This window comes from Bos grunniens, chromosome 8, assembly GCF_055505025.1.
Source record: "Bos grunniens cultivar Pamir isolate PY7600 chromosome 8, Bosgru_T2T1.0, whole genome shotgun sequence".
Classification (NCBI taxonomy): Eukaryota; Metazoa; Chordata; class Mammalia; order Artiodactyla; family Bovidae; genus Bos; species Bos grunniens.
The window spans coordinates 11,355,128-11,368,690 of NC_141172.1; the positions used below are offsets into that span (position 1 = coordinate 11,355,128).

Consider the following 13,563-nt stretch of genomic DNA (forward strand, 5'->3'; position numbering starts at 1 on the left):
ATATTTATATTTAATACCATGCTCATTTTCATCCCTCTATAGAAGAAAGAAAATGCAATAAGTGAATTTCACTTGAAGTCCTAAGGTTCATAATAAGAGGAGCTAGGCTGTTGGATTTTCTAACATGGGATCAGACAACCTATAGGTCACAGATGTACTTTTCTTCCAGGTATTAGGAGCAGGAAGTGTTTTCCTATGGACTCACAGGTAAATATCACAACAGGGCAAAACCTTTGTTAACTTGTTGATTTTTTGTCTAAGAAAAACAAACATAAATGTCAAAAGAGTGTCAAGTCAGAATAGTTATTTACTGAGTACTTAGCATTTATGCCCTAAGCTAAGTACTTTTTAGTTATTTGCACATTTATAAGTGAGGACATTAAGTTACTAGAAAATAAACTCTTTACCTTGATCACAGAGTTAAAAGTTGTTACAGACAAGATTTTGACCTAGTGACTTATACAAGCTCAGAGTAATGGGAGCTAGAACCAGAAGTTGACCTAAGATGTCTATCTTCAAATATCAGTTCTTTATCTGTATTTGACACTGTCTTCATACATATACCATGCTTTTTGAGCAACATATTTTATCTCCCTTTTATAGGTAAGAAAACTTGAATCCTAAGAAATAATATAATTTCCCCTTTGATGCTGAGTTATTAAATGATCCAGCTAGAATGTAAAGTCAGGTTTGTCTGCTTTAAACTGGAGAGCAGGGCTCTAACTGCTGGTTTGATAGCTGATCTGAGATATTTATGTTTGTTCAGTTATAAAGTTATTGTTAGATTTTTCCCGACTTCTTTTTACTGTTCCTGAGACATGCAGGTAGTAATGTACTAATACAGGCAACTCAATAAAGTATAGAGGAAAATCTCTGCTTATACAACATACCAAATAACTTGTTTAAATAATAAGTTTAATCACAACGTTAATGATTTCCTGAAGTGCTTCCATGCAATGACAACAAAGATGAAAAATGAAAGGAAATTTGCCCCACTAGACAATATACCCTGGAAAATCCCATGGATGGAGGAGCCTGGTGGGCTGCAGTCCATGGGGTCGCTGAGAGTCGGACTCGACTGAGAGACTTCACTTTCACTTTTCACTTTCATGCATTGGAGAAGGAAATGGAAACCCACTCCAGTGTTCTTGCCTGGAGAATCCCAGGGACGGGGGAGCCTGGTGGGCTGTCATCTATGGGGTCGCACAGAGTCGGACACGACTGAAGCGACTTAACAGCAGCAGCAACAGCAGCAGACAATATAGCATAAAAAAGCATAGATTAAAGCTGGGTGGAAGTGGAACAAAAATAGGCATCAAGATCAATATGAACAGAAATGAATGGTACGAAACTACAAGGAAAAAACAAACATTATACAAGCTACTTTGTTATACAGTGAGGCTGGCATTGAAATTAATGGAACTCATACAACCTAATAAATGATGTAAATCAATTTTCATAGGAATAAGAATAGCTCTTCAATATATTAAATGGATCTTAGCTTCACTCATCATTAAGTAAATATAAAATAAATTAGATGCTATTTTCACCTCTCAGATGGGCATATATTTACATGTTTTGTAGTAACAACAAGAGTATATGGAAAGTGGCAATCAACTTGCCTAATTTGCCTATGTTGATTGGAAATGGATTGTTACAATTATTTATAAAAGTCATTTAAAATCTAATTTAAAAATTCATGTCCTTGACTAATAATTATACTCTTAGAAATTTTAATATTTGAGCATAATTGTGAGGCATACCTACAGAGATGAATAAAGTTGTTAACTGAAGCACTCTAAAAAGATTTTATAAGGGAAAAATGCCATCTTTAGGTGAAGTAATATACAATGAATTAAGATATATTTACAATTAAATGTCTAGTTACTCTTGATAAAGAAAAGGAATGACTCTTTGTTTATATGCATTGCTGTATATACTGGTCAGTTATATGAACACAAACACTTAGCAAAACATACAACCATGTATAGTATTGTTTTTACTTACACAGACACATGCACACACTCATTGTCCAAAATCAAGAAAGCAGGGGTGAAAGCCTAAGACTAATCTAGTTTGAAATCTAGATAAAAGTAAAAATGATGATTGGTCTAGTTTTAGAAATCTAGATAAAAGTAAAAATGATGATTGGAATGGAGAAGTTATGAGTATCAAGTTTCAACAAGAGAGGTATGCCACTATCTATTCTGAATGAGAGATTCCTTACCTGGCTATCTGAGAAGTATTTTTATATTTTAATTTGCACATATATACTTAAAATTTTATATGGTACTACTGCTAGGAGGCTAACCAAAATTGAGCAAGCTTCTAACAGTGTCCCTTCTACCCTGCTTCCCAGAGGCAATCTTTATAATAATAGCTATTATTTTTTACAGTTTTCTCTACATTTTAAGTACATATACTGAAAATTTTGTTGCCAGTTTTAGACATTGTATTTTTCATTTATCTTACAGTAGTTAAGAATTTTAACTCCCTTAAACTTATTTTTTTTTACATTTCTTTGCCCTTCTCTTTTCCCACTTTTATCTTCCCAATATGATATCACAACTCTTATAAGTAAATATAATAATTTGTTAAATTAAAAAAAAAGAAAAAAACTTTTTTTATTCGGATATAGCAAACAATGTTGGTTAACAAACAATGTTGTGATAGTTTCAGGAGAACAATGAAGGGATTCAGCCATACGTATACATTCTCCCCTGAATCTCTCTCTCATTCTCCCCCAAACTCCCCTCCCATCCAGGCTGCCACATAAGATTGAGCAGAGTTCCCTGTGCTATACAGTAGGTCCTTACTGGTCATCCATTTTAAATATAGCAGTCTGTATGTGTCCATCCCAAATTTTGATCACTTCTAAAAGAAAAAATGTTTCCAATGATTAACTTGCTTTTGATTCTAGATTTTAGTTTTTATGTATCCATTAGTGCCCATTTTTCATTTTTTGTCACTAGTTTCCTTCTTCTGTGTCTAACAGCTTCATTAAATGTTTCTCAATGTAATTTTCCACATGGAGAAATGTGTTAAATAATCGACTGATTCCTTATTTTCCTGTTTGCTTCTTCCATATTTTGCTTTGATGATTCCATAGTTCCAATATGGATGTCTAACCAGGCTGCATTACATGTTGCATTATTATTTCTGGAAAATTTCTCTTCTTTCCTGATTTATTTTGTCATTTTGGTGCAGCATATTCACTAAATAGCATCCTCAAATAAGTTACAGGCTAAGAATATTCTTTGAAAATATAATAGAAAATATCTTCATTCTATATACTTTGTTACTTGACTGAAAGTTAAGCAATGTATATTTTTCCTCAAATGTCTAGAGACAGATAAAGATAATTGTGTGTGTGTGTGTGTGTGTGTGTGTGTGTGTGTGAGAGAGAGAAAGAGAGAGAGAGAGAAAGAGAGAGAATGTGTTTAAAACACAGAACGATGCAAGAGGCAAATGTTAATACACAAACGGGCAGAATTAAAACATCTCAGAAGAAACTCAAGAAAATAGATGACAATGGGTAAATGGGGCACCATCTTGAAAATTTTTAGTAAACTATTTAAAACTCAAAGTCGTGTAAAGGGATTTCCAGTTTCTAGTCTGGCATGAAAGAACCTTAGAAACTCCACTCTGTCCTAATAAGAAGTAGGAAGCTGAACAAACTGAACAATGAACATCTTTGGATTCAGAAGAGAAGTGAAGTCATGGAGCAAACGGCAACTTGAAAAGAATCACAGGTGAATACTCAGAATCACAGCTTCCAGAAGTAATGATCCATAAACTCCACAGAAATCAGTGCTATGAAAAGGAACCCTGAGCTGCCTTGAGGAATTGCTAGAATCTCACTGTGAACATGTCTGTGAGTTTAAACCCCAGGAAACCCAGTCCACACTTCAGTGGGTTTTACTTCCAAGAGGTAGACCTGGTTCTCACAGTGAATATTAGAGAAAAGTCTCTTTGTGTTTCCAGCAGGCCAAGGAGCAAAGGATAATGAATTAGATGAACTTGCTTTCCAAATGTCCATTCAAATTGTTGCTTTCTTTGATGAAGTGATATTTTTCTGGATTTATACCATATATCACTCTGAGACAAAAATATGGATTAATAAATGACATATTATGAATAACCAGGATTTTAGGAATATGAAACAGATACATTTCTATTTCTCACTTAAATCCTATTTCTTTCAACCTTTCACATTAAAAATATACCTTAGGTCTTATTAAAATGGGAAATATTAGTAGTTTTTGAATAGAACAACTTTGCTGTAGGTCTGTTTTGAATCTCAGGTATTTCAGGACTATTTTTATCTGACATTATGGCCTAGGACATTACTATAGTCCATAACCAAAAGAGAGTTTTGAAGCAGATGCTTTGTATGAGAAATACAGATTTTCTAATTCATGTATGAAATAGTTCTCATTTAAAGTATTAAGAATTTGACCCAGTATTCAAATTCATGAGAATGGAAAAATCAAAGAACTTGGTGAGATAAAAAGAAAAGCCACAAATCATGTAAAATAATGTTTCCACATGTGTGTGTAAATTCATTGCTTAAGTAATTGTGGCATTACAATTTTAGCTCTTAATGCATTATGCAACATTAAGCCAAAAGATGAAAATGTTGAAGTTTTCAGAAAAAATTATTGATTTCATTCCATGAATAATATTCTATAAATAATTTGCTTCAAATATTGAACTTGATGGAAATGCTTATTAAGTTAAAAGGGATGTTGCTTTTTTACATATCAGAAAACATTTAAAATCATGATTTCCCAAAAACTGAGATAAAATGGATGCTCAATAAAGTAAATTGTACTGGAGCCATGAAATTAAAACACGTTTGTTCCTTGGAAGAAAAGCTATGACAAACCTAGACAGCTGTCATGCTGTAGTCCACGGTGTCGCAGAGTCGGACACAATTTAGTGGCTGAACAGCAACAAAGGGCGCTTAAAGCAGCAGAAGGTGGGAGGGCCAGTCTGTTCAACATCCACCGTGAGAAGATAAAGGCCATGCAAGTCCAGAATAGAATGGTGTGTACATAATAGAAATTAGTTTAAATCGATTATTAGTGTAGTAGAAAGTACAAGGAACAGGGCAACAATTAGCTAGACAGTAAGTAGAAACTGGTTTGTCAAGAGTCTTATTTGACCTGATCCAGAATCTGTATTTCTATCTATAAAAAGGACTATCCTCTGTGTAAAAAGTGATGTCTATCTATCTATCTGTATATCTTTCATATACATAGCATGAATATATATATATATATATGTATATTTCAAAATGTGAAACATATATATATGTGTTTTATATTTTGAAATAGGAAATGTCAACCCATTCTAGTATTCTTGTTTGGGAAATCCCATGGACATAAAGCCTGGTAGGTTACAGTACTCGGGGTTGCAAAGAGTGACACAACTGAGTGACTGAACACACACACACACACACACTCATCTTATGCATACATATATATCTTGCACATATATCTATCCTGAATATTTTTATTTTATTTATCTTTATATATTTTGCATCACAAAGCCAACATCCAAAAGCCTAAATTTTTCCAGTCAATCCTACTGATGACTATGGGAATTAAACAGAACATTAAAAGTTTTTTCCTGATGTTAGTTTATATAACATGGTTTTGTATAGATGTGAGAGTTGGACTGTGAAGAAAGCTGAGTGCTGAAGAATTGATGCTTTTGAACTGTGGTGTTGGAGAAGACTCTTGAGAGTCCCTTGGCCTGAGAGGAGATCCAACCAGTTCATCCTAAAAGAGATTAGTCTTGGGTGTTTATTGGAAGGACTGATGCTAAAGCTGAAACTCCAGTACTTTGGCCACCTGCTGTGAAGAGTTGACTCATTGGAAAAGACTCTGATGCTGGGAGGGATTGGGGACAGGAGGAGAAGGGGACGACAGAGGATGAGATGGCTGGATGGCATCACTGACTCGATGGACATGAGTTTGAGTGAACTCCAGGAGTTGGTGATGGACAGGGAGGCCTGGCGTGCTGCGATTCACATGGTCACAAAGAGTCGGATACTACTGAGTGACTGAACTGAACTGAACTGAACTGAAGCATCCTGCTTCATTCTCCCTGTCATCCACTCACCTCAAAGATACTCAAAACACACTAAATTTAGTCTTTTCTAAGAAACTTTGCATTCAGTTTTCTTCTATTTGAAAGTCTTGTCCTTCTTTTAAGTTGTTGTTTAGTTGCTAAGTTTTGTCCAACCCTTTGAGACTGTAGCCTGCCAGAATCCTCTGTCCATGGGATTTCCCATGCAGGAATACTGGAGTGGGTAGCCATTCCCTTCTCCAGAGAATCTTCCCAACCCAGGGATCAAACTAACATTTCCTACTTTAGCAAGGGGATTCACTACTGCTGAACCCAGGGAAGCTTATCCCCTCTTTTAAGGCTGTCCCTCAATTTTTTAAAATTAATTTTTATTGGAATATAGTTGATTTACAGTATTGTGTTAGTTTCAGGTGTAGAGCAATCAGTTTTGCATATACATATATCCACTGTTTTTTAGATTCTTTTCTCATTTCTTTCATTAGAGAGTATTGAGTAGAGTTCCCTGTGCTATATAACAATTCTTATTAGTTTCCTATTTTACACATAGTACTGTGTATATGTTAATTCCGATGTCTCAGTTTATCACCCAGTCCACTTTACCCTGTGGTAACCATAAGTCTGTTTTCTACAACTATGACTCTATTCCTGTCTGTAGATAAGTTTATTTGTACCATGTCTTTTTATTCCACATATAGGCGATACCATATGTTATTTGCCTTTCTATGTCTGACTTGCTTAATACAGTATGACAATCTCTAGGTACATCTATGTTGCTACAGATAACATTATTTCATTAATTTTTGGATGAGTAATAATCCATTGTAACTATGTACCACATCTTTGTCCATTCGTCATCAATTCTAGTATTTCCTTTCACTGAGGTCTTTCATGCCCACCTGTTAAAAATCAACCCATCCAGTGTTTTCCATAATATCATTGTTTTTATTTTCACAACATTAATTAAGACCTGAAATAATCTTTTTTATTCATCATTATCTCTATTGACAATGAATGAAACATGGATGTTTCCATTTTAGAGAATGGCCTTTGTATAGTTTGCTCTTAGGTATTTAGAGTAAGGTCTCACGTATAATGAGATTTGATAAATGTAGCTGACTAACTTCATGTTTTTTAGAAGAGAAATGGAAAGGAGGGTTGGGTAAAGAGAAGCAAAGTTTGAAAGTTTGCAGCCCCCTTGGAGTTCTAAGGTGACTCTATTTTGTTGTTATCTCTGCACATGATTTATATCTCAGCTGTCATATATGCTTTGTGGACTTTATGTGCATTAAGGGTACTTACTATTAGTTTATCTCATGTTTTAAGTATTTTTCATGGATGCTATTTTTTTTTAAATCCACACTCATCTTACTTTTTGTTTTATAGGTTTTTAAATTTGTTTGTACTTGAAACTTTGATGTTTAGCAACTTTTTGAGATATAATTTATTAGCCATTAAATTTATCTATTGGAAATGTGTGACAGTTATTTTTAGTAAGTGTATTAGTTGTGCAACTATCACCATAGAAAATTTTAGAACTTTCTGTCACCATAGAAAGCTTCAGAACATTTCCTTTACCCTCAAAAGTTCACTTGTACCCTTTACAGATAGTTTTCTTTCCCATTCCCAGGCATAAACAACTGCAGATCTGATGCCTGTCTCATGGATTTGCAGTTACTGGATATTCCATGTATTGAGGTGGGCCAAAAGTTTCATTTGGGTTTTTCTCTAAGGTGTTATAGAAAATCTTGAGTGAACCATTTAGCCAACCCAATATATTGAGTGTAGATTCTTTCATGTAACACCCATGTAGGAGCATGCATCAATATTTCATTCATTTATAGTGCTGAGTAGCATTCCATTGTATACATATAAAACATGTTCTCAACTCTATTAGTAACTGGATTGTTTTCATCTTGTAGTTATAATGAAGACATTCTGCTATGAAAATTCAAATGCATCTTTGTGTGGACATAGATTGCCACTTTTCTTAGGTAGATAGTTAAAAGTGGAATTGCTATTTCCTAGGGTGTTTATGTTTAGCTTTTAAAGAAGCTGCCACGGTTATTTCCAAAATGAAAGTACTGTTTACATTTCCAAAGCAATCTGTGAGGTTTTCTGTTTTCACCACATTTTTGCTGACACTTGGTTTTATCTGTCATTTCATTATAGCCTTTCTAGTGTGTTCAGCATGTTATCTCATTGTGGCTCGATTATCATTTTTCTAATGATTAGGAATGTTAGGAATATTTTTATTTTTTAATTGACAAGTAATATATCAGTGAAATATCTATTCGATTACTTTGCCTGTTTTAGATTGAATTGTCTATTTATTATTGAGTTGTAACTGCTCTTTATGTAATCTATATATTGCTCTTTATCTAATATATTATCAGAGAATATTTATACTAATATCTGATTTGTCTTTTTTATGAGTGATTCTTTTGAAGAGCATTTAATATTTTTTAAAATGCTGTCCAACTTTTTTATAGATTGGACTTTTTTTCTTTTTAGTTTATGTTTTTGAATCATGTCAAAGATGCTGCCTTATCCAGGGTCAAAAGATTTTTTTTTATGTGTTCTGCTAAAAATTTCATAGTTTTCACTCTTATAATTAGGTTGTGTGATCCATTTTGAGTTAATGTTTAGGTATGCTGTGATTTCATTTATAGTGTATGGATATTTAATTATCTCAGTTCCATTTATTGTAAAGACATCCTTTCCCATTGATTTACATTGCTGCCTTTTCAAATGAGTCAGCTCTTCGCATGAGGTGGCCAATGTATTGAAGCTTCAGCTTCAACATCAGTCCTTCCAATGAACACCCAGGACTGATCTTCTTTAGGATGGACTGGCTGGATCTCCTTGCAGTCCAAGGGACTCTCAAGAGTCTTCTCCAACACCACAGTTCAAAAGCATCAATTCTTTGGTGCTCAGCTTTCTTCACAGTCCAACTCTCATATCCATACATGACCACTGGAAAAACCATAGCCTTGACTAGATGGACCTTTGTTGGCAAAGTAATGTCTATCCTTTTTAATATGCTATCCAGGTTGGTCATAACTTTTCTTCCAAGGAGTAAGCATCTTTTAATTTCATGGCTGCAATCACCATATGCAGTGATTTTAGAGCCCAGAAAAATAAAGTCTGACACTGTTTCCACTGTTTCCCCATCTATTTCCCATGAAGTGATGGGACTGGATGCCATGATCTTAGTTTTCGGAATGTTGAGCTTTAAGCCAACTTTTCACTCTCCTATTACACTTTCATCAAGAGGCTGTTTAGTTCCTCTTCACTTTCTGCCATAAGGGTGTTGTCATCTGCATATCTGAGGTTATTGGTATTTCTCCAGGCAGTCTTGATTCCAGCCTGTGCTTCACCAGCCCAGCATTTCTCATGATGTACTCTACATATAAGTTAAATAAACAGGGTGATAATATTCAGCCCTGACGTTCTCCTTTTCCTGTTTGGAACCAGTCTAAGTTTGGAAATAACATGGTATTTGTTTGTTTGTTTGTCCCAAAATTATTTTGGCTGTTACAGACCCTTTGACTTTCTAATAATTTTTATTAGATTTTATTTTTAGAGCAGTTTTAGGTTACAATAAATCTGAGCAGAAAGTACAGAGTTTTCTGATGTAACTCCAGCCCCCATACATTTGTAGACCTCCCCATTATCAAAATCCCCCACCAAAGTGGAACATGTGTTGTAATTGACAACCTATATTGACACATAAATAGCACCTGGAGTTCAGAGTCCAAAGTGGGATTCACTCGTGGTATTGTATAGTCTGTTGGTTTAGCCAAATGTATCTGCCATTTTTGTTTCATACAGAGTAGTCTGAGTGCCATCAAAATCCTTTGTGTTCTGCCTGTTCATTTCTTCCTCCCGACCAACCCCTGGAAACCTCTGGCCTTTAGATTGTCTCTATAGTTTTACTTCTTCCAGAATGCCATGGATTTGGAATCATACACTATGTAGTCTCAGACACTCTCCTTTCAGTTAGTAATACTTGTTTAAAGGTTCCTCCATGTCATTTAATGGCCTGATAGTGCATTTCTTTTTATTTTTATTTTTTCTGAATCTTTTTTGAGGGGGGTATAATTCCTTTACAATTTTGTTGTTAGTTTTTGTTGTACAACAAAATGAATCAGCTATATGTATAAGTATATACCCTCCATCCCCGTCACCCCATTCCTCTGAATCATCACCAGAGCCCCAAACTGAGCTCCTTTTGTTACACAGCAGGTTCCCACTAGCTAGCTAGCTTACACATGGTAGTGCCGTGCTATATAGTAATCCATTGTCTGGTTGTATTCACAGTTTATCCATTCATCAAGTAAAGGACATCTTGGTCACTTCCAAGTTTTTTCAATAATGAAAAAAGCTACTAGAGACATCTGTGTACAGAGTTTGTATGGACATACATTTTCAGTTCCTTTGAGTAAATACCAAGTACTTTTGCTACATCATATGGTAAGAATATGTTTAATTTTGCAAGAAACCACCAAAATCTCTACCAAAGTAGCTTTATCATCTTGCATTTCTACCAGCAATGAATGAGAGTGCTCCGCATCCTTACCAGCACTTGATATTGTCAATGTTCTTGATATTGGCCATTGTGAATACATGAGTAGTGGTATCACACTGATGTTTCAAACCATGTACATTTTTGATTCGGCTTGTCAATTTCAGTAACAGCAACAACAACAACAAAAAGGCCTGCTGTGGTGTTTAGAAAACTTGAATGTAGTGATCAGTTGGCAAGAATTGTTAGCATAATAAATCCTAATCTTCCACCTTCTCCTCTGGCTGATCATTTTAACAATAATCTGAAGTTGTGTGCAGGGATATTCAGGCAGAAAGCTCCCTGAAAAGAAATCAAAGACATGCTTTCATCTTGGTGAGAGTGCGTCTCCAAGCAAAGGCTGCTTTGTTAGGGTCATCCTGAACCAAGTGGTTGACTATTTCACAGGTTTTCTCCTTTGCCCAGACTCTACCTAATAAAGTTTTGAGAGCATGAAAAAATAAGTCTCTCCATTAATTTAAATCATCTTCAATTTCTCTCAGCAATATTTTGCAGTTTTTAATATATGTCTTTTATGCCTCTTGTTAAATGTATTCTTAAGTAATTTTTATTGTAATGTGATTTTGAATTTTCATCAAAATCATTTTTTATTTCTTTTTTGTATGTTAATTTGTTCCTGCAACGTTGATCCTCTCACTTATTTGGTCTAGAAATTCTGTATGTACATGTGCATATATTTGCACAAATGTAAATTTCTTAGGATTTGCTAAATACTGAATCATATCTTTGTGCATAAAAGTAGTATAGTTTCCTTTTCAAATGGTATGCCTTTCTTTTTATTTATTTTGTTTCACTTTACTCTTACCTCATTGAAATCTTAGTATAGTGTTGAATAGGTGGACATTACAAAACATATGTTCTTTTTAGAAATGTGGATGCAAATTTTAAATGAATAGCAATAAGGAAATGCAGGGTAATTATATATTTAATTACGTATTATCTGGGATTTTTTTTTTTTAATGTGTGAAAAGTACCATATACGCTTACAAAAGGGGTGACTGTTTGAATCAATTCCTGGCAAAAGATGTTCAGATGACTTAGAGCACATTCTTTGGAATTGAATTAGTATATCACAAGGGCTTGTTTAAAAGGACGGTGGCAAAATAGAATGGCAGTAAGTGATATTATCAGTTTGTCACTTTAATCCTAATGGATTTAAACAAAAAAGTTTTTTCAATGAGTTCTCTAATTAATAGATGTTGATAAATAATTTCTAAGTGAATATATACTCAAACATTTCTCATGTGTTTTTACATTTCAAATTTCATTCTTAATTACATACAAGAATTGAAAAATAAACAAATAGGAGGGGGGATGAGGGCATTTGTGCTCAAGTAAAGTATCCCATCCTGTTCAGATCTCCCTGGTTCTTGAGGATGAGGGTGGCTGTTCTCAGCTTCACTGCTCACGTAGCTTGCTGCTGCCATAGACAGTGGGAAAGAGACATGATGCTGGCACCTGGAGAGCCTGGTAATGATGCTTATACAACATCATTCAGAGCCACAGCCAGGATATAGGATGGAAAGTGTTAGTCACATTCACTTGGGACCTGTATGCACATAAACTCTGAGGTGAATACATTAGACTTCTCAGAAAATGAAACATGAAGAAAAGCTGTATTTAGATATTTTTCAGCAACAAAGAACTGATCAAAAGGTCTACTTGCCTATGATCAATTCCCATCACAAAGTATACAATATTCTCTGTATCTCTATGGCAATTTCCCTTTTATATGCACAGATAGTATATGTAGCTGTAGTGAGAATAACAGGTGCCATGTAAGTGGAATTTTGTGATAATTTAGAGAATGATACCAAGCAACTGTCTATATCATGCATGTCAGTGACTAATGGGAAACAGATGTCTAGCTGGGCAAATAGTATAAATTCTCAGTCCAGATTTTATCTTGGCCTCCTATTTTTCAAAGGTAGGTGTTTTGCAATTGACTTGAAAAGGACTAAATAGGCTATTAGGGCTTGATCAATGAGCATCCAGTGACCCATGGCCAAGGTGGCTTAGCGGACTGTAATCACTTTCAGAGCACCCAACTCTGCCAGCTCTGACACTTGTTGCTGTCACATCAGCCAATTCACAGCAAGGCAGGAAGCAAATTTCTACTTAGCTATTTCAGTATTCATAGCATTTCAGTAAGGTAGATGGTAGTATTTTGATTTTAACAAATCAAGAAGATTATTTTAAGAAGAGTTAAATAGTGTAACATTACATATTAGAGAGAAAAACAGTGGAAGGAAGTAAGGTGGAAGGGCAACAAGAAAAAGGGAAGGAAGCTTTGCATGAATCAATAATGAAAGTATTTAGAAAAAATATATATTTTAATTAAATTCTACAATTCCAGTGTACCAATAAAAGAAAGAGAGGTGGATTGAGGAAGAAAGGAAGGAAGAAAAATAGCCAGAATAAATAATATGAAATTGGTTGTCCAACTTTAAACATGAGTTTCACTTAAAACAACCTAACTGCAAAATATATATTCAATCCAAAGCATCAAGGTCTTGGCTTGATGAAGTCCTTCCAGAACTGCAATTCTTTAAAAATAGTTCAATTTTCACCAAAGTTTCAGAATCTACTTGGTTTTCCAAACAACTTCTATGACTGCTTTTATTTTCCCTTCCATATTAATATTTAATGCCAGCAAGTGTTATATCCATATATATATATATATATGGATATATATATATCCAATAATAAAATTATTTTATTTCTGTGTCAGGAACTGGACAATGCAGGAAATAAATCAACTTCTGAATTGGTTAGTCTGAAATTCCTGATAGTCTCATCCTGAAGCTCAGTTCCTGAAAAGGGAGAAACCTAGGCCAGTATAACCTGCCACTCTTACAAATGGCATCATTAGGCTAGGAAGA

The 13,563-nt window shown here is 34.6% G+C and overlaps 1 long non-coding RNA gene across 1 annotated transcript in view; it reads left to right on the forward strand.

The window, feature by feature from the left end:
- The window catches only part of LOC147366670 (uncharacterized), a 927,553-nt gene that overhangs the window by 313,341 nt on the left and 600,649 nt on the right, over nucleotides 1–13,563 (forward strand). The gene's annotated exons all lie outside the window — the stretch shown is intronic.